The sequence below is a fragment of the Cetorhinus maximus genome, chromosome 4, assembly GCF_964194155.1.
Source record: "Cetorhinus maximus chromosome 4, sCetMax3.hap1.1, whole genome shotgun sequence".
Classification (NCBI taxonomy): domain Eukaryota; kingdom Metazoa; phylum Chordata; class Chondrichthyes; order Lamniformes; family Cetorhinidae; genus Cetorhinus; species Cetorhinus maximus.
Genome location: NC_135882.1, coordinates 16,690,913 through 16,718,809, shown reverse-complemented (window position 1 = coordinate 16,718,809; position 27,897 = coordinate 16,690,913). Strand labels below are relative to the sequence as shown.

At 44.2% G+C, this 27,897-nt stretch overlaps 1 long non-coding RNA gene across 1 annotated transcript in view; it reads right to left on the bottom strand.

The window, feature by feature from the left end:
* Positions 1–2,354: 2,354 nt before the first annotated feature.
* The window catches only part of LOC144679302 (uncharacterized), a 61,988-nt gene continuing 36,445 nt past the window's right edge, over positions 2,355–27,897 (bottom strand). The window contains exon 3 of the long non-coding RNA XR_013576310.1: positions 2,355–3,518. This is a non-coding gene — a long non-coding RNA (uncharacterized LOC144679302). The remainder of the gene's footprint in view (positions 3,519–27,897) is intronic.

Here is a 27,897-nt window from a genome sequence, read left to right as displayed (position 1 = left end):
ATCTTTGGATCTCTCTTCCTGAAAAGGTGGTGGAAGCAGAGACTTTGAATATTTTTAAGGCAGAGGTGGTAGATTCTTGGTACGCAAGGGGGTGATAGGTTATCCACGGAGGGTGGGATGCAGATTTCAGGTTACAATCAAATCAGCCATGATCTTATTAAATGGCAGAGCAAGCACGAGGGGCTGAATGGCCTACTCCTGCTTCTTGTTTGTATGTTAACACAACTAAACCCCTGCCGTGATCCTCTTTAAATATGCAAACTATTTTGTATTGTATAGTCATATGAAATACCTTGGTCGGCACTTCTGCCTACATTTAAAATTAAATCCAATGTAAGGAAGTATGGAATTGATGCCATTTTGTTAAATCGTAAATAAAAATCTACTTTACAGCTAGCTAGGATGTCACCAAAGCTCAATCTGCATATTGAAAGGGGACCTCGCCAACATGGGACAGGTGTCCTTGCTGCCTGCAATTAAACATCGGACTCGGTCAAATTGGGACATGGAGGAAGTGGGTAAATCCCCATGGTTTCCACCATGTGCAAGTTTAAAAGGCAAGGCCTTAATACATGCCGCATGCATTTATGAAGAATGCATAAACATGCTAACTAGACCTTTAGGGAATGGGGAGATTCACATATGATGTCAGTGATCTCACATGGAGGGGCTCCTCCCATCAACATGTGGACAGGAGTTACTGGCTGAGCCTGGATTACTGAGCCGAGTTTCAATATTTAAAGAATACGCAAATGAGTTTACTGGTTGCCAGCCAAGAGCAGTTATGCAAAATTACCGGAGACTTTAAACTGAAATGTTCAATTTTCCCAGTTATGTTCGAACGCGACTTTGTAAAAACACCCCTTGGGTCCCTGGGTTAGAACTATAGCCCTGTAGGAACTGACTCCACGCTACAAGAGTGCAAAAAAAGGGAGGCAGCACCTCACATGGACCACACCCTCGAAACAACATCAGAGAATCTGTGGATTGTAAAAATGCCTTATAGGCAATCCAAAGTGTATCAATTCACACTGAATCCACCACTTCCATTGCACATTGTTAACAAACCTGCTATGTCTTTAGATCATCATCGCAGGTAGAAGATTGGTCTTCAGGCTTACTCATGGAGAAGCCTGATATTTTGCCATTTTATTATAGAATCATAAAGCAAAAGAGGCCATTTGGCCCATCATGTTTGTGCCAGCACTTTGAAAGAGTTTTCCAATTAAATTGGAAAGCAATGTGCATTAAAAGGAAGACAATCCTGATTTGAAAGGACTGCTTCGTGTTTAAAGTGTTACAGCAGCAGAAATGACATTGCAATAGGAAATTATTATTTTTTGCTTCTATTTAATTGCAGGGCAGGGCTGTGTTGGCAGGAGACGGATTGGGTGCTGCAGTGGGTCCATGCTATCATTTCAGCTCTGGCTCCAGACATTCACACCAATCCCTTCTCTAGCCTGCTGTGTAATAAAATGGGGCAATCTCCATCCAGCCTCCTAAAACTACAAGCTGGACTGAGTTGTTAATGTTAAAGCTGGTAGTGACTCCCACTGAATCATTAATGACAAAGAAAATTCTTTCAGTTTTCACATATTTTTACCATTAACTAACACTGATAAACTGATTTTCCTCATTGGATTGCTGATTATTTAAAAATAGGATTAAGGATGTACAGATCCAAAAAAAACACTTCTTTTAGTGAAGGCGGTTAGTGATCTAGTGTGTTGATGTATTAAGAGTCTGTCAGACTGATTAGGCTGAGGTTGTGCATTTAGAGAGAGATTCATGAGGGTCGATTTCAACTGGTTCCGCCTGGTGCTAATGGATTGGGAACAATCTCAGAATAGGGTCAGTGGCCTTACTGTCCACCAACAGTGACAGTGCAACTGTTGTCATTTTGAAAGCAGCCTACTGTCAGGTGCTCAAAGCAACCGTGTGCTTCACATGGTAGATCCTTTTCAACATGCAAGTCACAGTCCGGGGATCACTATTGCCATTTTAGCTTGGAACTGCTCAGAGCGGGTGATGGAGCCAGACGTAGGACCAGACAAGGTAAGTTTGAAATCAGTTTGAAATAATATGTGCTACTACCACCCTGCAATGCCTGCACTCTGCAATCACATCAGCCCACCCCCACTTTTACCTTACTGGTGACCGGAGTGGGGCGGTGGTGGGGTGGGGGGGCGGGGGGGGGGGGTGGGGGGGGGGGTAAGCCTGGTATTGGCCAGCTGTTTAGTGCCTCACAGATTGCTGATCCATTGTAAATGAGGTTGGTACCCCTTCACTGTGGGGATGGGTCGGTAATCATCCAAAGGTCAGAATCAACTTCATGTTGTGGAGCCAACCTCCTGATTTCATCTAACTTCCATTCTCAACTTCCCCACCACAAATTCGTTAAAAAAAATAGTATTTCTGCAAAAAGAGAAATGCTGTCAAGCTCTCCACTTTGCTGTCCACATCAGGACAGATGCAAGAATACAAAATTTCAAAGGGAGCAACAATTTATACTGCATGAGAAAATAACATGCTTTACAATCAGCACATTCTCTCTTCTCCAGTGCTACATTATGTGCATCATTCTCTAATCAGGAATTTGGGCGTAGGGCTAATCCCAGATGAACTGATTTGTGAAGACCACTGCTTTAACCACACTTAACCTGGAGCAAGGCCTTTGTTTTCACTCAAAGCCTGGCAGAGATTGAGAACTCACCAAGGTACATTCTTCTCTGTCATGGTCAGTAAGCCAGCAAAGCGGATTGATTGCCTGAGCGTCATAGAATGCAATTGATTTCTATTCCACTCATTTCAATAGCTGTGATGTACAATGGAAGGCTGATCTGCTCTGTCAGATTACCACTTGCATGGTGAAGGTAAAAATTTACCTCACAACATGAAGAATCATGGAAGGCAGATACATCTGTCCGTTTCTCATTCTCTAAGAACTCCTGCTCCGATTTAGGTGTTGCTGGCCAAATGCTAATTCAGGGAAAAATGAACTCTGTTTAGCACTGCCACTTGAAGTCAACAAAAACAGACTCAGCTTCAAGGGGGTCAGGAGTACCAATCTCTCTTATATCAGACCTGAGTTCAGGTGGCTTTGCACAGTGAGGCATACCCCTCGAACCTGATGATGTTCCTGAGGTCCGAACTGGGCTTCATTCCTTCTTCACAGGACCTTCCGAAACCTTTTGTTGGTCATAATTAGTGCTTTTATTGCAGCATGTTAACATGTGGTATGTGGTATCCTGCTGGTCCTTGTCGAACCTACCATCTGGCTTGGGAGACAGGCTTTCTAATCTGATCAGAACCTCATACCTGTGCCTATCTTGGTGAGAGGCAGCGCTGATATCCTATCACTTCAGTAGAGGAAGTCACTTAAATTGTTGTATTGAGAAGCACAATACTGGAGCCATGGATGTATCCAGGAGCAGACTGGTTGCTGTGATCTCAGGAAAGGACTTGCAGTTCCAGTCCCACTCGTCCTTGCCAATGTTCTGGATCTTGATATAGTTCCGCTGAAATAAGGCGAGAAGGTGTGCGCTGTTGTACAATATTCATAAGTTCCATTACAATATCAAATATTTTGTTTTCCATTTACAAAGCATTTCCTTTTCTAGCACTGAACCTTTAGTTTGTATGTTCACCCATAGGGAGCAGCCCTTGCAAAAAACCAATTCAGTGTGAGAGTTACTAAGAATCATTGATAGATCATTGATTTATGCTGCCCCAGTCATAGATCTGTCTAGCAGGCAGCAGCAAAGGACTTTCCCACAAAGGGATTCAAAACCTAAATGCCATTAGTATTAAAAAAAAAGTGCAAAGATAGTCTGAAATCATTTACCAAGACATTAATGTGCCATTTTAGCTATACTCGCCCAAAATTGGGAGGCTTCTTCTTTAAGTGTGCAGACCAATCTTGTGGGGGCTTGAATGTGAAAGTTTCTATGAGTTCTCGATCAGGCTCAAGGACTTGAAAGATAAATTGTTTCACTTATATTTTGTGGGGTCAAAGGAGCAAGACTGCTCCTCCAGGCCTCACAGGATAGTTTTGGCCTCCCTATGCTATATTGCCAGAGCTGAGCACTTTGATACACTGCCCACTCTGCTGCCCTCTCAGTTGGGGAGGTGAAAAGTTAGCTCAATAATGGCTGCATGCACATGAGTCCACATTAGCCTTACCCAGTGCAAATCAGAACACACCTCTGACCCTGAACACACCCATCTCCCTTTCCCTCCTCCAAGACCCTGCCAGAAATCCCTCCCCCACACCATATCAATGGGAAGCTCAATTTGCCACAATACTGGCACCCACTTCCTGCCCATTCCAGGCAGGATATTGGCTGGAGGGGTGTTGATAAGGCCCAGGATCTCAGTTGACCCCGGCCTGAGTTCCAACTCACCCCACCAACCACCCACCCAGAGTTAAAACAATTAAAGGCTTTCTTTGTCAAAAGGGTTCATTTTCCCATCAAATCACCAGAGAAGTTCCAAACGCTCAAGGAACAATTCACTTTTGCATTCCTTTTCCAAGCATACTTTGGTGTAAATGGAGAACTTCAGCTGCACACTACACAGAGCCAAAGACATTCGATTTACCCACCTTCAATCATTTTCAAAGGGCTGCTCAGACACATTTTTCCCATTTCTTTACCAGATCATAGATAGTAGTTGGCTCTCTTGGCACAAGAACAGAGGCTAGTTTGATCTTCCTATTCGCCATAGGGGAGGTGGTGGCATTGTGGTTTTATCACTGGACCAATATTCCAGAGGCCCAGGGTAATGCTCTGGGGACCAGGGTTTGAATCCTACCACAGCAGATGGAACCCGGAGTTAAAAGTCTGATGATGACCATGAAACCATTGCCGATTGTTGTAAAAGCTAATATCGTCTGTCCTTGCATTTTATTGACTAAAATCTAGAATGAATAGTCCAGGAAACAGCACAACCTGTAAATGGGAAAGTGAGGAGCTGAGATTTGGATCACTTCTTAGACACATCAGGTTATAATAGCGGAGGTGCATTTGCACTAAATTTTAGTTGTTGACCCATAATTATAGCTTTAGACAAATTACTCAGATGAGTGCTGATCCAGTTCCAACAGGCTCTTTTATTGCTGTTCTGTTTGGTAATTATCTGAAAGGATTCACCTGGTACATCTGATCTTTCATGGCCACCACCCCTCTCTCCCTCCCTCCCTCCAGAATCCCCATTACAGAGTTTCCAGGAGTCCCAATCCCGACTTAGGGCTGAATTGCAGTTTGGGAACCTGGAAGTGGCTCTGGTGGGACCCTGGAAGGGATTTTAAAGAGGTGACCAATTAAGAGGCCACATCCTGTAGCCCCAATCCATTAAGGATGGCGGGTGGGCTTTGCAGCCTGGAGAGCCAATGGGAGCATCTGAGGCTTTGTGCCCGATAGCCCCACCCAGAGAGGTAGAGGCATCCTCCAAAGAATCGTAAACTGTGCAAAATTGTGCAAAACTTCTCAGAGTATCTGGGTGTTATGACGTATCAGATGACGTGTGCCGTCCAAATCCACAAGGGAAACTTGGTTGCACTTTCACAACGGTTTTGCAATTTGTATTTATTACAAGAAGATGTGTGCACTGAATTTAGAAATAATAAGTCCACCAAGAGCTTTAGAGATTTAAAAAATTAAATTACAATATTTATTAACAAAATAAAAGATTTCAAACACAGGCATAAGACTACAATTACTTGCGACTAGAATAATTCCTAAAACTCCTAATTAACCTGACCCCCAATTACCCCCCCTTTAAGGCAACAGCCAAAATAGATTTTAGATTTAAAACAGAACCAGCAAATTAACACAATACCCACTTGATAGGAATTCCAAGTGGCTTTTCCCCAACTTCAGTTTAGTTATATAGCAGAATAATGCACAAATAGCTGGAGGCTTCATTAAGGCTATTTCACATACACCTGTTAGATCTTACATGGCCTTCTCCCATATAGCCTTTCATTTTCCTTTATATATGTTTCTCTCTTTTTAATATGTAAAGTCTATAAAGTTCCATATGTCTTTGAAACCATATCTTCCTCATAATATAAAAACTTTCATGTTGCCAATATTGCTAGTAACCTTTGGGAAAAATAAAGACATTCCTTAGCCTTGCTTATCTGGCTAGTTTTAACAGACTAAGATCCCTTTGAAATCCAAACTATCCCTTCATTTATCTAAAAATGCAATTTCCCTTCACTCCTTACATGCTAAGCCAACATACATGTTTACTCATTAGCATGTCAAGCACCTAGCTTCTTTTGATGATTCCAAGCTTGCAGCCTACTTGACTCCAAATATCATTAAATCACAGACAGACCCAACTATAATCACACCCATAAACCTTCTTCACAATAAACCAGAAAAATATTATGAAAATTGTTATACTTTCGTCACACAGGCCATCATTGCTGAGGTGAAAGCCTCAGGATGCACCTCTGCCCACACTCACTGCCCTAAAGCAAACATAGGCCCCTTAGAGAATGAGGCTGAGAATATAATAATGGGGAACCAGGAAATGGCAGAGGAGTTGAATAAATGCGCTGCACCAGTCTTCACGGGAGAAGACACTAATAGCATTCCAAAAATACTAAATAATCATGGTGCAAAAGTGGGGGGGGGGAGAAATAAGCACCATAGCTATCACTAGAGAAAATGTACCAGGGAAACTAATGGGGCTAAAGGCCGATAAGTCCCCTGCATCTGATGGGTTGCATCCTAGGATACTAAAGGAAATAGCTGCAGAGATAATGGATGCACTGGTAGTAATCTTCCAAGAATCCTTAGATTCTGGGGAAGTCCCAGTGGATTGGAAAACAGCCAGTGTAAAACCCTTATTCAAAAAGGGAGGGAGACAAAAAACAGGTAACTACAGGCCAGTTGGCTTAACATCTGCCATTGAGAAAGTGTTAGAATCTATTGTAAAGGATGTAATAGCAGAGCATTTAGAAATGCAAAATATAATCAAGTAGAGTCAGCATGGCTTCATGACGGTGAAATCATGCCTGACAAATTTATTAGAATTCTTTGAGGAGGTAACAAGCAGGATAGATAAAGAGGAGCCAGTAGATGTATTATATTTGGATTTCCAAAAGGCGTTCAATAAGTTACCACACACAAGGCCACCTAATAAGATAAGAGCCCATGGTGTTGGGGCTAGTATATTAGCATGGGTAGAGGACTGGCTAACTAATAGAAGACAGAGAGTTGGGATGTGGGGGGGCATTTTCAGGATGGCAACCTGTAACTAGTGGAGTGCTGGGATCAGTGCTGGGGCCACAATTATTTACAATAAATATTAATGACTTGGCTGAGGGAAATGAATGTACTATCGCCAAGTTTGCGGATGACACAAAAATAGGCGGGAAGGCAAGTGGTGAGGATGACACAAAGGGTCTACCGAGGGATATAGACAGGTTAAGTGAATGGGCAAAAACATGGCAGATGGAATATAATGTGGGAAAATGTGAGGTTATGCACCTTGGCAGGAAGAATAGAGGAACTTAATATTATTTAAATGGAGAAAGACTGAAGAAAACTGCAGCACAGAAGGATTTGGGGGTCCTCGTGCATGAATCCCAAAAAGCTAGCATACAAGTTCAGCAGGTAATAGGTAAGGCAAATGGAATGTTGGCCTTTATTTCAAAGGGAATGGAGTATAAAAATAGGGAACTCTTGCTAAAACTATGCAAGGGCACTAGTTAGACCACACCTAGAATACTGTGAACAATTTTGGTCCCCTTATCTAAGGAAAGATATACTGGCATTGGAGGCAGTACAGAGAAGGTTCATTAGGTTGATGCCAGGTCTTATGAGGAGAGGTTGAGTAGGTTGGGCCTGTACTCATTGGCATTTAGAAGAATGAGAGGTGACCTTATTGACATATATGATTCTTAAGGGGCTTGACAGGGTAGATGCTAAGAGGTTGTTTCCCCTCAGAGGTGAGTCTAGGACTAGATGGCATAATCTCAGAGTGAGGGGTCACCCATTTAAGACAGAGATGAGGAGGAATTTCTTCTCTCAAGGGATTGTTAATTTGTGGATTTCTTTACTGCAGAGAACTGTAGAGTCTGGGTCGTTAAGTATATTCAAGGCTGAGACAGACAGATTTTTAATCAGTAAGGGAATCGAGGATTATGGGGACAAGGCAGGAAAGTGGAGTTGAGGATTATCAGATCAGCCATGATCTCATTGAATGGCTGAGCAGACTCAATGGTCTGAATGGACTACTTCTGCTCCGACGTCTTATAGTCTTTCCAGTTCCAATGCTCACTGGACATCCAGGTCCTTAACCTGGCTGGGGAGGTGGTGGCGTCGTGGTATTGTCACTGGATTGATGAGCTAGGGTAATGTTTTGGGGGCCAGAGTTCAAATCCCATCACAGTAGAGGATAGAATTTGAATTCAATAAATATCAGGAGTTAAAAGTCTAATAATGACCCTTGTTGATTGTTGTAAAAGCCCACCTGGTTCACTAATGCCCTTTAGGGAAGGAAATCTGCCATCCTTGTCTGGCCTACATGTGACTCCAGACCCACAGAAGTGTGGTTGGCTCTCAAACATGCCCTTTCAACCAGGCCAATAAATGATGTCCACATCCCACAGGTGAATTTTTATAAAAGCTAATACCAGCTAAATCAACAGAGCCCAGGAACTGGCCCAAGTGACTTCCTACTTTCCCGTTCTCTGTGTCATGGTGTTCTGCCCACTAAAGCCACTAGCAGCAGAGACTACAGCTTAAAAAGATGTCAAAATTCTGATACTCAGAAGTGACAACCTGGCCTCTGAGAGTTACTTGTAAATGTTGTGGTCTTGAGATTAGAAATGGTCACAATGATTAATGTCTTCCAGTACTTAAAGCCAGCGTTCAGCGTCTTTTGGAGTTCACTGTTCATTTTCTTTCTCAGGCTACACATCTCAAAGAGGTGCTGGTGTCAAAGGGGGCAGCCCCTTGCTTTACTTTTCGTGTACCATGTAGCCGGGCTAGGAAAGTACCCATTTCCCAGTAATTCAGTTCACATGAAACATTTCACATCTGCACACATACTGCTGCCTGAGATACACAAAAAAAAAAGTCAGAGTCATATCGTGTTTGGCAATCTGAAAGGTAGTTCAATGTTCTCACCCAAATGTCTGCAAATTTATGGCCTTCAGCAGAAACTGCGTTGAAAGGTTTCGCTGCTCTGTGGTGCTCCACTGGGAGGGTTGTTTGACTATCAAGTGAGTCATGTATAATACATCACTGAGTATGTCCTTTAACCGCAGTGATCTCCCCATGATCCATGTTTATAAAAACCATATTATTTTTAAAACATTGTGTATGACTATTCACACTTTGAAGACCGCAACAGTCCCCTACCTTGTGGCTCAGGTTGGCTGAGATAATCAGTTAAAGAAACACACATTATCAACAGACATTTCAATTAGACTTCAGAGCTGTGTCATTTTTTTAAGCAAAGGAAAAGGTTTTTTTGGTCATTATGTTGAGGGGTATTAATGGTTAGGGGACATGCTGGTGGTGCAGAATTGCCCACTTAGGACAATCAATATAATTCTCAAGCACCTCCTGTTCAAAGATTACATACTTTACAGCACAGAAAAGGTCATTTGACCCCAATGGTCTATGCCAGTATTTATGCTCCTCCTCTCACCCTTTCCTCAAGAATACAACAAATAGGGCCCAGAGTCAATCATATGTCCCATTGAGCCTGCTCCGCAATTCAATAAGACCGTGGTTGATCTTGGGCTTCTCATCCAATCTTATCAACATATGTTTCTATTTCTTACACCCTCATGTGCTTACCTAGCTTCCCTTTAAATGTATCTATCCTATTCACCTCAACTTGTGGTAGTGTGCTACACATTCTAACTATGGGCAAGATGCCCAGCAACATCTCCTTTACTCTGCCACAAAAACTGCAGGAGGGATTTTCAATTGGGAAGATGAATGGGTATGGCAACAGCCATGCACCCACCATATCTCCCCAACGGGGCAGTCACGAGGCCTAAGCCATTTCTGGGTCGTTAACATTTTGTCGGCAGTCAGCGAACTTCAAGGAGGAATCCCCATTTGCAGCTCCCCAGTTTCCTGTGTCAGAACTTTGGCTAGACATTGCCTTTAAGGATCTGTTAGTTCTGTCAATCCCTGGAGAAATGGGACTGGCGTGCACTGCGCACTCTCTATCCATTTCTCTTTGAAACTTGCAATCAGGGTGCCTAAACCAGGCATAGTATCCTAGCCTGTGTAACAATGCAGCTGCCTACCTGTTTTGTTGGGGGTGTTGGTCTATGTACAAGTTAATTAGGCCAAACTTTCAACTACTGGTTGTCTCAGACAAGGAATGAGGGCCCAGCTCTTGAAAGTCTCCCCAAGTGTGCCTTTACTCCCAGTCACCAAAAAGCACCCCAAGTATATTGGTGCAATGTTTCCCAATTTCCACACTAGCAACCCACTCATCCTTTCCTGAGTGTGATTGTCAATTTGGCATTAATTGAAATGAAAGCCACCATAGCCCAGAGGACCATAGGCTGCTCTGCCATTAGAGGGAGATGACCAGCAATGATTCTATTCTGAAGGTCACCACATCTCAGGCAAGGTTGAGAAAGCAGGGCCTTCATGGATGACCTCAGCTTGTATAGAAATTGAACCCATGCTGTTGGCATCAGACTCTATCACAGGCCAGCTGCCCAGCCAGCTGAGCTAAGTGCTAACTATTCCTGAAGTATAGGCAGTTTTCTGGATTCATTAGTCAGGTCTGAATTCAAGGCCAAGCCCTGGATGCAGAAGAACACCACGTCACTCAACTGACAGTTATCACTATTCTCTGTTAATATTGGCTATTTTGCGACCACAATTTCCTTGATACTAGATGCGGCACATAACACTCGACAGCATCAATGTAGGAAACCCATCATGAAGGCAATTAGATTCCCTGCCTTCTCCAGAATTTCCAGCTCACTTGATCTCTATCCTTTTTCCCATTTTCACAACCTCCTCATACTTCCGAAATTTCTGCATTCCTTCAATTCTTGCCTCTTGCGTATCCCCGAGTTTAATAACGCCGCCATTGTTGGCTGTGTTTCCAGCTGCCTAGGCCCCAAGCTATGGAATTTTCACCCCTACCCCCAAACCATCACAGCCCCCCGCCCCACCCAGGTAAATCTCTCTACATCTCTCCTCCTTTAAGACACTCCTTAAAACCTACCTCTTCAGCCTGTCATCTCTCTTGATATCACATTTTGTGGCTTAGCGTCAAATTTTGTTTGAGAACACTCCAGCGAAATGCCTTGGGACGTCTCACTATGTTATAGACGCTACATAAATGCAAGTTGTCGTTGTTGTTGACTCACAGTTTTTAGCAAAAGCAAAAACATACAAATGGACATAAATTGTTTGTATTTTTAAAAATCTGAATTTTTAAGGCCAATTATTTAAGGCATTCAAAGGAATGGCCACCCCCAATGACAGTGAAAACCTTTCCAACCATTCACAGATCTACTCTTTGTAGTTGTTCCCCAATGCTACCATACAGGAAATAAATCCTAATATGAAGTGTCAGTTCATTCAGCACTTAGGCTCCTCAGGACTGGTATATATGAGATTAAAGCCAAACATTGATTATGACCAATCAAGGTCACGAAATAAGCATCTAATTTACCTTCAAGTTACAAGCTCCTCCTTAATTTATTAAAATCTTGAAAGGGATTTAAACACAAGAGGCTAAAGAATCCAGTGGATTTCTAAAACGGTGGGCATGTGTGGACTTATACCCTTGCTTCAAGCTGAAAATTTGATCCTTGACTCAAGAAAGGTTGTACTTGGCACACGGCGTATTTGTGGGGTGTTTTTATATTTGTGAGCAGGGTGTTTCCAAATTGCTGGATGCTGATGTTGACTGGTATCCGGTATCAATGGAATAGACAAACAGGACAGAGTAGATGGTGGGAGATGTATCACTCACATACATAAACCCACACTGCTGAGAAAGTGTTCAGATTATAAAGTAAATTTTTTGGCTTTCTATATTTGTTCCACTTTTTGATAATAAATAGTGTGGTTGGATGGCCTAGGAGTAGCATTAACTGACAAGACAGCATTTATTTCCCTTCCTTCGTTGTCTTGAGCGCACGAAAAGTCAACCATTTCATGTGGGGATTGGAATGATATGTAGGCCAGACGAGGTACGAGTGTCAGGCTTTCTTCCAAGAAGGGCATAAGTGAACTAGTTGGATTTTTATGACCTTCACTGTCGCTGGGTCAAAATCCTGGAACTTCCTCCCTAACAGCACTGTGGATGTACCTGCGCCACATGGACTGCAGCGGTTCAAGAAGGCAGCTCACCACCACCTTCTCAAGGGCAACTAGTGATGGGCAATAAATGCTGGCCCAGCCAGTGACGCCCACAGCACATGAATGAATATTAAAAAATGCATTGCAGCAGATTTTCTTGTCAGTTTCTACTGGTACAGGCCACACTACCAGGTGTACTGAATTTCAAAACTTACCTCTGAGTTACTAGGCCACTTCCTTAACCACTAAGCTATCTTACTCTTGGCCAATCTTTCACTGCGCATGCTGGAGCTGGATTGGTGTCAGCTCATGGTGAGCATGCCTACTTCACATGTGGATCTGGAGTAAACAGCTGGTGATGAGCAAATCTGTTAAGTAATATTGGATTTAATATATCTAGGACAGCCAGTTGGCTGTCAAGATGCAGCCTGCCCAGACATGCTGTCAGAAACAGGGATAGCAACTAGGAGACGAACCTCTGTTCCTATAGCCCCTCCTTTTCAAATTCATGTCAGTAAATTCACCCACTCCTGTCCCTGTCTCGTCCCATCTTCTCATGCTACTCTCACTTTGTCACCTCCAGGCTCCAGTCTTCCAGGGCTCTCCTCCATGCTTTGTAAACTGCAACTCATCTGAAACCTTGCTGTCTGACCTAAACTGTAACAAGTCTCACTCAGCTGTCACTCCTGTCCTTTGTTAGGAATTAGCGATTCTGTGGAATGATAACCCTCAGGTGATGACAGCTGTACCTAGCCCAGCAAAGGTCCATGAGCAGATAAGACCTCGGCCATTGTGGGAGAGCAACTGGTAGATACTTAAAACAAATAACATGCTGCATAACTGATTTGGGTTTTTCATTTAACCTTGCTTAATTAAGACTCTGCTGGAATGCAAGTGTGTGGAAATAGAAATGAAGTTGCTTTCATGAACAATAGCTTGATAAGGAGTAAGGAAAGACAGACTGGATTTTCATTATATGCAGCAACCGGTCCTATGAACAGTTTTGGTCATTAATAAATGCTGAAAGGAATGACAGAAATGAATGAAACTTCTGCAAGTTAGCTTTGAAGGCTAGAGGTAAAAGGGTTCTTGGGAAGATGAAACCTGTCAGGAAGAACAGCTTCAGATTCAATAGGAAAGGAGGAGGTAAAATTCATGTGCAAAGGCTCAAGAAACTAATGGCAGGTGAACAACATTAAATGTGGGATTTTCAACTAAGGTTTAGGCAGAGAACTCAATGTTTAGGGAGCATTTCAAATAAGTAAATCTTTATAGGGCAGAATAAAGGCCTTGTTAATAATCGATCAGGTCCACCACAAAAAAATAGTATTAAGTAAGAGACTTTGGGAGGGCTCCGTGTAGCAGTTTGAGTAAGGGAGTTTGGGAGGGCTCTGTGCAGTAGTTTGAATAAGGGACTTTGGGAGGGCTCTGTGCTGTAGTTTGAATAAGGGACTTTGGGAGGACTCTGTGCAGTAGTTTGAGTAAGGGACTTTGGGAGGGCTCTGTGCAGTGGTTTGAATAAGGGACTTTGGGAGGACTCTGTGCAGTAGTTTGAGTAAGGGACTTTGGGAGGGCTCTGTGCAGTAGTATGAATAAGGGACTTTGGGAGGGCTCTGTGCAGTGGTTTGAATAAGGGACTTTGGGATGGCTCTGTGCAGTAATTTGAATAAGAGACTTTGGGAGGGCTCTGTGCAGTAGTTTGAGTAAAGCACTTTGGGAGGGCTCTGTGCAGTAGTTTGAATAAGGGACTTTGGGAGGGCTCTGTGCAGTAGTTTGAGTAAAGGACTTTGGGAGGGCTCTGTGCAGTAGTTTGAATAAGGGACTTTGGGAGGGCTCTGTGCAGTAGTTTCAATAATGGACTTTGGGAGGGCTCTGTGCAGTAGTTTGAGTAAGGGACTTTGAGAGGGCTCTGTGCAGTAGTTTGAATAAGGGACTTTGGGAGGGCTCTGTGCAGTAGTTTGAATAAGGGACTTTGGGAGGGCTCTGTGCAGTAGTTTGAATAAGGGACTTTGGGAGGGCTCTGTGCAGTAGTTTGAATAAGGGACTTTGGGAGGACTCTGTGCAGTAGTTTCAATAATGGACTTTGGGAGGGCTCTGTGCAGTAGTTTGAATAAGGGACTTTGGGAGGACTCTGTGCAGTAGTTTGAATAAGGGACTTTGGGAGGGCTCTGTGCAGTAGTTTGAATAAGGGACTTTGGGAGGGCTCTGTGCAGTAGTTTGAATAAGGGACTTTGGGAGGGCTCTGTGCAGTAGTTTGAATAAGGGACTTTGGGAGGGCTCTATGCAGTAGTTTGAATAAGGGACTTTGGGAGGGCTCTGTGCAGTAGTTTGAATAAGGGACTTTGGGAGGGCTCTGTGCAGTAGTTTGAATAAGGGACTTTGGGAGGGCTCTGTGCAGTAGTTTGAGTAAGGGACTTTGGGAGGGCTCTATGCAGTAGATTGAATAGGGGACTTTGGGAGGGCTCTGTGCAGTAGTTTGAGTAAGAGACTTTGGGAGGGCTCTGTGCAGTAGTTTGAGTAGGGACTTTGAGAGGGCTCTGTGCAGTAGTTTGAGTAAGGGACTTTGGGATGGCTCTGTGCAGTAGTTTGAATAAGGGACTTTGGGAGGGCTCTGTGCAGTAGTTTGAATAAGAGACTTTGGGATGGCTCTGTGCAGTAGTTTGAATAAGGGACTTTGGGAGGGCTCTGTGCAGTAGTTTGAGTAAGAGACTTTGGGAGGGCTCTGTGCAGTAGTTTGAGTAGGGACTTTGAGAGGGCTCTGTGCAGTAGTTTGAGTAAGGGACTTTGGGATGGCTCTGTGCAGTAGTTTGAATAAGGGACTTTGGGAGGGCTCTGTGCAGTAGTTTGAATAAGAGACTTTGGGATGGCTCTGTGCAGTAGTTTGAATAAGGGACTTTGGGAGGGCTCTATGCAGTAGTTTGAATAAGGGACTTTGGGAGGGCTCTGTGCAGTAGTTTGAATAAGGGACTTTGGGAGGGCTCTGTGCAGTAGTTTGAATAAGGGTCTTTGGGAGGGCTCTGTGTAGCAGTTTGAATAAGAGACTTTGGGAGGGCTCTGTGCAGTAGTTTGAATAAGGGACTTTGGGAGGGCTCTGTGCAGTAGTTTGAATAAGGGACTTTGGGAGGGCTCTGTGCAGTAGTTTGAATAAGAGACTTTGGGAGGGCTCTGTGCAGTAGTTTGATTAAGGGGCTTTGGGAGGGCTCTGTGCAGTAGTTTGAGTAAGAGACTTTGGGAGGGCTCTGTGCAGTAGTTTGAGTAGGGACTTTGAGAGGGCTCTGTGCAGTAGTTTGAGTAACGGACTTTAGGATGGTTCTGTGCAGTAGTTTGAATAAGGGACTTTGGGAGGGCTCTGTGCAGTAGTTTGAATAAGAGACTTTGGGATGGCTCTGTGCAGTAGTTTGAATAAGGGACTTTGGGAGGGCTCTGTGCAGTAGTTTGAATAAGAGACTTTGGGAGGGCTCTGTGCAGTAGTTTGATTAAGGGGCTTTGGGAGGGCTCTGTGCAGTAGTTTGAATAAGGGACTTTGAGAGGGCTCTGTGCAGTAGTTTGAGTAAGGGACTTTGGGATGGCTCTGTGCAGTAGTTTGAATAAGAGACTTTGGGAGGGCTCTGTGCAGTAGTTTGAGTAAGGGACATTGGCAGGGCTCTGTGTAGTAGTTTGAATAAGGGACTTTGGGAGGGCTCTGTGTAGTAGTTTGAATAAGGGACTTTGGGAGGGCTCTGTGCAGTAGTTTGAATAAGAGACTTTGGGAGGGCTCTGTGTAGTAGTTTGAATAAGGGACTTTGGGAGGGCTCTGTGCAGTAGTATGAATAAGGGACTTTGGGAGGGCTCTGTGCAGTAGTTTGAATAAGGGACTTTGGGAGGGCTCTGTGCAGTAGTTTGAATAAGGGACTTTGGGAGGGCTCTGTGCAGTAGTTTGAATAAGGGACTTTGGGAGGGCTCTGTGCAGTAGTTTGAATAAGGGACTTTGGGAGAGCTCTGTGCGGTAGTTTGAATAAGGGACTTTGGGAGGTCTCTGTGCAGTAGTTTGAATAAGGGACTTTGGGAGGGCTCTGTGCAGTAGTTTGAGTAAGAGACTTTGGGAGGGCTCTGTGCAGTAGTTTGAATAAGGGACTTTGGGAGGTCTCTGTGTAGTAGTTTGAATAAGGGACTTTGGGAGGGCTCTGTGCAGTAGTTTGAATAAGAGACTTTGGGAGGGCTCTGTGTAGTAGTTTGAATAAGGGACTTTGGGAGGGCTCTGTGCAGTAGTATGAATAAGGGACTTTGGGAGGGCTCTGTGCAGTAGTTTGAATAAGGGACTTTGGGAGGGCTCTGTGCAGTAGTTTGAATAAGGGACTTTGGGAGGGCTCTGTGCAGTAGTTTGAATAAGGGACTTTGGGAGGGCTCTGTGCAGTAGTTTGAATAAGGGACTTTGGGAGAGCTCTGTGCGGTAGTTTGAATAAGGGACTTTGGGAGGTCTCTGTGCAGTAGTTTGAATAAGGGACTTTGGGAGGGCTCTGTGCAGTAGTTTGAGTAAGAGACTTTGGGAGGGCTCTGTGCAGTAGTTTGAATAAGGGACTTTGGGAGGTCTCTGTGCAGTAGTTTGAATAAGGGACTTTGGGAGGGCTCTGTGCAGTAGTTTGAATAAGGGACTTTGGGATGGCTCTGTGCAGTAGTTTGAATAAGGGACTTTGGGAGGGCTCTGTGCAGTAGTTTGAATAAGGGACTTTGGGAGGGCTCTGTGCAGTAGTTTGAATAAAGGACTTTGGGATGGCTCTGTGCAGTAGTTTGAATAAGGGACTTTGGGAGGGCTCTGTGCAGTAGTTTGAATAAGGGACTTTGGGAGGGCTCTGTGCAGTAGTTTGAATAAGGGACTTTGGGAGGGCTCTGTGCAGTAGTTTGAATGAGACTTTGGGAGGACTCTGTGCAGTAGTTTGAATAAGGGACTTTGTGAGGGCTCTGTGCAGTAGTTTGAATAAGGGACTTTGGGAGGGCTCTGTGCAGTAGTTTGAATAAGGGACTTTGGGAGGGCTCTGTGCAGTAGTTTGAATAAAGGACTTTGGGATGGCTCTGTGCAGTAGTTTGAATAAAGGACTTTGGGATGGCTCTGTGCAGTAGTTTGAATAAGGGACTTTGGGAGGGCTCTGTGCAGTAGTTTGAATAAGGGACTTTGGGAGGGCTCTGTGCAGTAGTTTGAATAAGGGACTTTGGAAGGGCTCTGTGCAGTAGTTTGAATAAGGGACTTTGGGAGGGCTCTGTGCAGTAGTTTGAATAAGGGACTTTGTGAGGGCTCTGTGCAGTAGTTTGAATAAGGGACTTTGGGAGGGCTCTGTGCAGTAGTTTGAATAAGGGACTTTGCGAGGGCTCTGTGCAGTAGTTTGAATAAGAGACTTTGGGAGGACTCTGTGCAGTAGTTTGAATAAGGGACTTTGGGAGGGCTCTGTGCAGTAGTTTGAATAAGGGACTTTGGGAGGGCTCTGTGCAGTAGTTTGAATAAGAGACTTTGGGAGGCTCTGTGCAGTAGTTTGAATAAGGGACTTTGTGAGGGCTCTGTGCAGTAGTTTGAATAAGAGACTTTGGGAGGGCTCTGTGCAGTAGTTTGAATAAGAGACTTTGGGAGGGCTCTGTGCAGTAGTTTGAATAAGGGACTTTGGGAGGGCTCTGTGCAGTAGTTTGAATAAGAGACTTTGGGAGGGCTCTGTGCAGTAGTTTGAATAAGGGACTTTGGGAGGGCTCTGTGCAGTAGTTTGAATAAGGGACTTTGGGAGTGCTCTGTGCAGTAGGCAGTGCAGAGAGCTCTGTGGGCAGACTCCAGTCAGACGCTTCTGAGTAGTTTGAGAAGTCATGAAGATGTGAGGCAACCAGAAGAGAGATGAGAAAAGAAGAACATAGACTGCAGCCGTTCAAGAAGGCAGCTCACCACCATCTTCTCAAGGGCAATTAGGGATGGGCAACAAATGCTGCTCTAGCCAGCGACACCCAGATCCCATGAATGAATAAAACAACAGAAGAGAAAGAGTTGTTTGCAGAGGCATCCATCTGCCTGACCTGGGCCAGTACTTGCTACTTGTCACAATCTGTATAATTAGAGTGTTATATTCTATCTTAAACTCAACAACTCACTATATTGGTTGTAGTCAAAATTTTGCCTCCCTGTCCAAGAATTTCCATTTCTCTCACTCTGGCCTCATTTTCAGTCTTCACCTCCATTTAATTTGTCCCATCATTGGTCAATGTGGAATGTATCTTTATCCATGTAGGCCCCATATTCTATAATTCACACCCTAAACTCCTCAGCCTCTCTTTCCCTTCCTACCCCCTTTTTAAGTTTGCCTTTGAAACCCACCTCCTTAACTGAATCTTTCGTCACTCCTCCTAAGATCTCCTTCTTTGTCTGATCAGCATCCATTTTTATTATTCATGAAGCATTTTTTGGACAATTCAATAAATGTAAGTTGTTTTTCAGACAAACTTGAGACGGATGTGTCTCCTAGTACCTTAGTTTGGAGGTTCTTAAACACAGTGATAGGTTCCTAAGCATGTCAGATCTGTTTCTGACTGGAAAATGTAATGTTTTACTTTGGAACTCAGTTAAGAAAAGTATATGAAAAATATGCAACATGACATCAGTTGATATGCACTTTGCAATCTCCAGCAACAAAGTTACAACTTTAGAGACACTCATGTGGGCCCCACTCCTTCCATACTGTTGAAGAATGAGGTGTCAAACCAACCCATTCCCATTTGCAGATTTGCTTCTGTAAATTGAGGGATGAGAGAAGGGGAGGGGGGGAGGAGCGGGGGGGGCAAATAATCTGTAAATTGACCTTTCAAAGCATACAGTGATTGGTTATCTTATTGACGGTAATGGAAATGTCTGAAATTTGACAATGAAACGTGGAAGGCGAAGTGTCAAAACGAAATCTATTTTGTTACACTTAACAGTATAATATCGAGATGGATGAGAGGGAGCAGAGTGCGGATTGTACTGGAACTGCATCTCTTTTTGCGATTTCTCAGCATATGGAAGTATACCATGTTAAACCACTCTTATTTCCAGGTCATACTGTAGCATTAAAAGAGGCAGTATTTATGAGAAAGAATGATATACGTTTATAAAGCGCCTTTCACAACTTTCAGGACATCCCTGAGTGCTTAGAAGCTAATGAAATGCTTTTGAAGTGACTGTTGCAGTGTAGGAAATGCAACAGCAAAATTTGCACATAGCAAAGTCCCAGAAACAGCAATGTGATCATGACCAGATAATCCACTGAGTTTGAAATGGGGCTGAAATGTCGATTCTTGAATGGTGGCAGGCCTATAATCACAAATATACAAGGGCACATGGTCACGTGGCCTTTTTGAAATGTTAAGCGGGGTTACTCCAACAATTCGACAAGGTTGCATCGTGCAGACTGAAAAGGTCCGGGCCTGCTCCACCCACCCCCCTTAAACGATATAAATTTCATCACATTTCTACTTCTTAGTAGCTCTGAAGAAGGGTCACATGGACTTGAAACATCAACTCTGTTTTTCTCTCCACAGATATTGTCAGACCTGCTGAGATTTTCCAGCATTTTCTGCTTTTGCTGTGTTGAAAAGGTCCCAATTTCATTCCCCAGTGGGTGTTAAAACCTCACCTGGGCAAATAGTCAAGATGTGATGCAGATTCACCAGGATGATACCAGGCTGACAGCAGGAAATTATAAGGGATGGCTGCATCAAATTGGCTTGTGTTCTCTTGAGTATAGTAGATTGAAGGGGTCATCTAATTGAGATGTTTAAAATGATAAAAGGATTTGATCGGGTTGATAAGAGAAACTATTGAGGTGGGAGAATCCAGAACAAGGAATCAATAACCTTAAAATTAGAGCCAAACCATTCAGGAGTGAAACCAGGAAACACTTCTTCACCTAAAGGTTAGTAGGAGTCTGAAAGTCACCCAAAGATTTTCCTCCTCTGACCACTTTTCAGTAACTCATATTTTGCTACCTCCAGGCTCAACTTGCTGGCCCCTGTGTTCACTCTCTGCAAACTTGACTTCATCCAAAACTCTGCAGCTCATATACCAGCTTCCATTCACCCACCACCCTTTTGCTCGCTGACCTACATTGGCCCCAGCTTAATGCATCAATTTTAAAATTCTCATCCTCGTCTTCAAATCCCCCCATGGCCTCTTCCCTCCATATCCCTGTGACTTCCTCCAGCTCTACAACCAACAAGGTATCTACACACATCTAATTCTGGCCTCTTGCACATTTCTGATTTTAATCCCTCCTATGACTAGGGGTCGTGCCGGCAGCTACCAAGGCCCTGAGCTCTGGAATTCCTTCCTGTTGTAGGGTGGCCGAGTGGTACTGTTAGTAAAAGAGTTGATATGCAGACAACTTTCTAAGTGGAAACATTAAGTTTATTTACAACATACTCAGAAGCAACTACACATGTGCTTTCAACTCCAACTCTACTTCTACGCTGTCTGCTGAGGTAGCCCACGCTACTCTCCTATTGGTTACTACAGATCATGTGAACTTTCCTAACAAGTATTATTCTTAAAGTCCATTACAGTCGAAATAAAACCATAATTACTGCACCTCCCTAAATCTTTCTGCCTTTTTACCTCTTTTTCTTCCTTTAAGGACTCCTTAAAACTTATCTCTTTGACCAAGATGAGGGGCATCTGCCCAAATATCGCCTTATAAGTCTTGGTGTCAAATTTTGTTTGATAATGCTGCTTTGGGGCGTTTTATTATGGCAAAGGAGCTATATAAAGCAAATTGTTGTTATTTGGAAAATTTGGAAGCCAAGCAAAGACAGAAGCAGGATTACATGTAATGACCCCCATTGCCCAAGGAAACATGCAGTAACATGAGGGGATTGGGGTAAAGGTGAAGACAGTGGATTAAGGTGTCACAAAGGCCACATAAATTTTTAAGACTTTGAGACCTGGTTATGTTCAAGGTTTTAGTGCTCTCAGCTATGAGTTTTTTTTTAATTCATGAACAGGATGTGGTCTTCGCTGGCTGGGACAGCAGTTATTGCTCATCCCTAGTTGCCCTTGAGAAGGTGGAGGTGAGCTGCCTTCTTGAACCGCTGCAGTCTATGTGGTGTGGGTACACCCACAGTGCTGTTAGGGAGGCAGTTCCAGGATTTTGACCCGGCAACAGTGAAGGAATGGCGATATATTACCAAGTCAGGACGGTGAGTGACGTGGAGGGGAACTTCCAGGTGGAGGTGCTCCCATCTATCTGCTGCCCTTGTCCTTCTAGATGGTAGTGGTCATGGGTTTGGAAGGTGCTGTTGAAGGAGCCTTGGTGAATTCCTGCGGTGATATGGCCGTACTCATGATATTTTGTCATCGGTGACCCATTAAATTAACGCAGCAGAAAAAGGCACAACTAAATGTGCACATTTTCAGTTCAATAACTCAATATTGGTCATGATTCAAGAATCAGAAAATCAATTTATTTTGGACTCACCACCCAGATTGCTCTATGAACAATATTAAAGTGGCGTGTTTTATCAAACTGACATCTTTTATTGCACACAAAGGATTTTAAAGTGTCAGAGCTTTTCCTTTCAGCAGACTAGGTGATCACTCAGCTGAAAACAGGTCTCTGTGGCTTTTACAAGCTTGCACATGGGATACCAGGCATCTAAAAAGGGTCACCTGCACATTACCTGCGGTACATCAAAAGAGCCCAATTCTGTCATTTTATGTCCACGCTCTCCAGCAGGTGCCTGGAATGTTGGTGAAGGGGGAAGTAGAATCAAGAGCTGACCTGTCCCTTACCTAGTCTAGGGGCAGCAATGGCCAACTGTTACTCACGCCCTCCCTCCCTTCTATTACCAATATGGCTGGTGAGCTACCTCTGCACACGCCACATGAAAGAGACATTTGGGATTATCCTGCCTTCAGTGCCACAGCAAGCAGCCTGCAAACCCCACCGAGCCATTGGATTAGCTCTCACAGAGGTAAATTTAAATGGAAAATGCCCCCTGACACGTACATACCCTCAAATCTCGGGACTGAGCATTGAGAGCTTGAACGAGCGCTGATGATTTTCCACCTTGAAGTCCGAAAATATGCCCCACTTACTTCAGTGGCTTAAAAAGATGATGTATTTCCTCTGTCGTGCATTTCCTGCACAGTCTCCTGCGAGAGATAACTCGTGAAGGTCAAGCATATTTGCCTGCTGTGCTCTTTGAAATATTTTCTGAACTTTTAAAAAATTGCTTTCACAGTGCAATAGAACCTGAATTCTTTATCAGCTTCACGTCACAGTGATTATGGTACTAAGTAATGTCGACAGACTATTAACTTATTTAAAGTCGGCTTCGGTAGAAAGTGCTGAGCAACCCAGTCTGTGCACTTGCACCGTCCCTGCCAATGTCACTGCCTCCCGTCGTCTACGTGGTAGAGTGAGAACCCCCGTTTCCCCCTCTCCCCCCCACCAACGTGCAAGAAAACTCCTCCAGCCAAGGACTGAAAGTGGGCTACATTCCAGAATCGAGCAGGCCTGGGACTTGCACCTGCAAACTGCAATTTCTACTAAAGTGTGGGGCTCCAAGAGTTAGTGTGAAAGTGAAGGGATCACTGGAAGCATGCAGGATTGCTACAATACCATCACCATTAGAAAGCCAATGAGGCCCACAAGACTACTTGCCTCTTCTGGAAAGAAATGCTATTTTTGAGTCACCGGCTGCACAATGATTGAAGGTCTATCATGTGGAAGTTTGGCTCACTTTCTGGAGAAAATAACTTGCAACAGGTACATCATTTGATGACGCTTATCCCTCAGATTAGACAACAGTGGTATTGAGGCTATTTGGAGAACTCAGTTTATAGGGTTTCAGCAAGAATAGCCTAGCTCCTTTAAATAGATACCAGTTTTGTAAAGAGGTCAGCACTACACTGTCGAGGAACAAAGTATTATGGTATTAGCGAACAAGTGTGCAGAGGTCTGAACTACCCTCAGGCAAAGCAAGTATAATTTATGCCAGGATTTGGAATCAGTCCAAAATGGCTGCCTTTTTCTATCACTGCAGGAAGCTGAGGTATTTACGCTAATGCAGACCTCATAAAATTACAACCCAGCTGTGTATCACCGCAGGAGCAGTGTTATTATGTCAATGCATCAGATGTGACTCAGTGCTAGCACTGTCACCTCTGAGTCAGAAGGTTGTGGGTTTGAGTCACACTCCAGTTCAAACTTATGCGCTGTCAAAGATGCTGCCTTTTAGGTGAGATGCTAAACCAAGGCCCTGTCTGCAACCTCAAGTCAGTGTAAAAGATCCCATGGTATTAATTTGAAGAAGAGTGGGAGAGCCCCACCCACTCTCCTCGACAATATCACTCATAATTTATCTCATTGCTGTTTGTGGGAACTTGCTGTATGCAAACTGGTTGCTGTGTTTCTGACATTCAAATAGCTACATTCCAAGAGGGCTTCATTAGCCTGTAAAGTGCTGGAGGACATCCTTAGGTGAGGAAAGGCATTACTTGAAAGAAGTCATTCTTCCTTTCTCACCAGCATCCTACTGTCACAGTCCAATGTCAGTCCGAGCCACGATCATCAAAGTCTCAGTAAGATTCCCATGACAGGGAGATTAATTTCCGTACCCCTGACACATGAATTCACACACAGAATCACAGAATCTCAGGCTTGTTGCAGTGCAGAAGGAGGCCATTTGGCCCATCGTGTCTGCACTGGCTCTCCGAGTGAGCCACTCACTTAGCGTCATTTCCCCGCCTTCTTCCTGTCACCCTGCACACTCTTCCTTTTCAGATATCAGTCTAATTCCCTTTCGAATGCTTCAATTGAATCTGCCTCCAACACACTCTCAGGCAAGAATTAATTTAGCATCAATGAACCATGTATTGCAAAGGGGGTTAAACACAACTGTTTTTAACTTCTTTGGTGCATGTGTCAAACTTGCACGAGAATCTTGACGGTCCGGTTGTACAAGATGGGTTGGGACCTGAAAGCAATGGGCAGAATTTTCCGCGCTCACTGGTGTCGGGTGTGCTTGGCGGCATGAGTGGACAATATGGCAAGAAGGCCAAAAATTGGTTTCATGACATCGTGAAACCAGTTCGTGATCGTCTGCTCAGCCCGTTGATGGTGGGCCACGTTCCCCGCCGTCGGGAGCTTCATTGTAATACATTTGCATATCATTATAAGGCTAGCCCGCCGAAATCACCCCCCTCCGCTGGATTGCTCACCCACACCGACGTGTTTCACAATAGCATAAATAAGGCGTGTACTTGGCAAAGTGCACTTTGAGGGGAAATTGGACATGAGTACACAGTAAAGTTGCGCAGCACTCACGAGGGTGACCTGTTGGACTTTAAGGTTGAGGCGCGTTAGAGGTGTAGGGGCAAGGGCTGCCCTGCAGCTGAGGCGACTTGCGGGTGAGGGCAAGGGCTGCCCTGCGGTTGATGGTAGTGCACAAGCACGTGCGGGATCGGGGGTTGAAAGTGGCCACGCATTAGGGAAATCTCATATAAAATGACCATTCGTCTGTAGCTGAGACAGTTCAGACGCAGCCATATTGACATGCATGGAGTTGGGTCTCTAGCGGCAATGCGGAGGCATGAAAGTGCCACCAAGTGCTCCAGAGCTTTTCACCCCTCGGGCACAGACTGAAAACTAATGAGCATTTTAGTCGACTGCAGAACAGTTGGAAGACTGGGCACGTTGTACAATCTCCTTGCTAAAGTTGGCCATGGAGCAGTCACTGGTGGAGGCTCACAGACTCTTGCAATGGCAGCATCCAGGCTTGGACCAATCTCCCCCACGGTTCAAGCTAACAGTGCAGCCTTGCAGTGCAGGATCAGATTGCAATCAGACACAATATCCCCTACTCTTCCCCACCATCGTTATTACAGCGGCGGGGGATTAGGGACACTTAGGGCCAGTGTAATTATTGAATAGCCCATGGGTTTATGACCCTGGCACCCTTAACTTCAGGTTATAGTTTTCTGATGCAGTCAATTTAAGGATAAATATAAGCAAGAATTTCAAAACAGTTCACTTTGCTGGAAACATTTGATCTTACACCAACAGATAACAGGGTCAATAAATACACATTGGATACAATGAATGTAAGCAGGCTATTTAATTTGGACTGTGAGTGCAATCCTGGAGCTTATGAGGACCACCTTGGTAAATCCTGGCTCCTCTCTACTAACAGCTTGCAAACGGCATTGAACCTTTGAGGCGGGTTCTACAGTCAGCAGTTAGCCTCCAATGCCTCACTAAAAGACCATTATTTATGAGTTGACCTTGACAGCAAGTGTCGGCAATATTTGACCATCGTACCTGAGGGGAGTCCTGCCCCCACTCAAAGCCCACACGTGGCCACTTCCAACAAAGTTCATTGGACAACAATCAGGATCAGGAACTGGAGCTGATTTTCTCCTCCAGAGCCAGGGAATACAGATGCTCCTCAAGCATCCCACTCTCGCTGCACTTCTAATCAGCTAACTCAGCATTTATACAGAGTCAGGTTCCTGCTCCATCAGATTCCACTACACACTGCAAAAACGTGTTCCTCCATTGGATTCAGTTCATTAGGCATAATAACCTTGTGCCTTATTTTCATACATTCTTAATTTTCAAATGTCATCCTATGGGAATGTGACCATCTCCTCTCGTCCTTCTTGACCTGTCTACAGCCTTGGATACAGTTGACCACACCATCTTCTTCCAACAGTTCTCCACTGTCAGCCAGCTGGGTAGGACTGTTCTCACCTGGTTCCATTCCCATCTATCTAATCAGAGCCAGAGTATCACTTGCAATGCTTCCTCTTTCCACAACCACCCTATTATCTCTAGTGACCCCCAAAAATCTATCCTTGACCCATCGTGGTTCTCACCTATATGCTGCCCCTCAGTGACATCACCCGAAAGCATGGTGTTAGTTTTCGCATGTACACTGATGACACCCAGCTCTACCTCACCACCTCCTCTCCCGACTCCTCCACTATTGCTGAATTATCAGACTGCTTATCCATCATCCAGTACTAGGCGAGCAGAAATGTCCTCCAATTAAATACTGGGAAGGCTGAAGCCGTTGTTTCTGCTCTATGCTCTGAACACTTAGTCCATTCCACAGCTACCGACTCCATCCCTCTCAATGGCAACAACCTGAGATTAAAGCACTCTATTCACAATCTGGTGTCATATTTGACCTTGAAATGAGCTTGCAACCATATATTTACGCCATCACTAAGACTGCTTTTTCCATCTCCGTAACATCACTCAACTTGGCCCCTATTTCAGCCAGGGAGAGGGGGTGCACAAGCTGGTAAATATGGGGGCCTATGCTCTAGGAGGGACCAGGCTCATTGATTGAGTAGCCTGTCAATCTGGATGGTCAATGTCCAAAGCAACCAATCTGGCATGGACACTCTTCCGATTGACAGGCTACTCAGCCAATGATTGTTGTTGTTCTGACGTGCCTGGTTCCCCAGTCCCTCCTTTCTTGCTTACCTCATGGACCATTCTGTTTCTGTTGGGCATTGCCAGGTGCTTTTTTCACTTCAGACCTGGTTGGAGGGATTGGCGCTTAGTGCCATCTCTATGTTTAGTTTACTCTGCCATGATCACGAATCATAGCCCCGAATTACTTACAGACATATTGGACTTTTAAGTAAGACATGTCTTTTTTTAAATGGACATACAAGCAAAAGCTGGCTGGGACTGGAAAGTAACCACTTGCTGGAAAATTCCTATGTGGATTACACTTGACCAACCAGTTCAGAGAATGGAATGTTGTACCTGAAAAGGTGTCAAGGCCTACTTCAGACAAGGAAAAGATGCAATCAGAAACTGAACTGTAATCTCCTGTGGTTGCAAAGATAATGAAGGCTGATTATCATCTCAGCAGAAGCCATCTCCTGTGAGTTATATCTCAAACTGTGGACATGATGTGAGTTGAAAAGAAAGCAGATCTGGGTGAAAAACGTGTTTGTTTTTCCCTTCCAGGAATATGCAAGAAAAGAGATTAAAAGCCAGCTGCGACCCTGGTCTCTGTGTGCTATTGTTGGTGTTCCAGGCCTGGTGTGTGAGGGAGTGCTGTGAAGGTCACAGCTGAAGAACATCAACTAGGCATCCCTGTGCTTGCAGGTAACAAAGTCCTCTCTCCCTGATTGCTAGAAGCAAGTCACAAGCAGGCAAAACCACAGTCGAGAAGGAAGCAGGGCAACTTCTTTCAGCTAACCTGCAGAACCAAAATTCCCCAAACCAACTGCTCAACCACCTAAAGTCAGCGCTACCGGAATCATCCAACTTAATGGCTGCAACGATTCACCATCTACTCCTCACGGGTCAGCCAAAGAGTGATTCATATATCTTAGTACATTTTATTTCTGGACTCACTTCTCATTTCTAATCTGTGTGTACGTGTGTTGCATTTATATTATTTTTTTTCTTGCATTTTAGTAACTAATAAACTCACTCTTTCTTTAACTCAAGAAAGCCTGTTTAAGTTGGTTCCTATTAAAACATAAATACATTTGGACTGGGAAAAGGTATCCACGAGGGAAGGGATCCTTTTTAAATTGACCTTGTTGTGACCAACTGAGGGGTTTGAATAAAGAGAG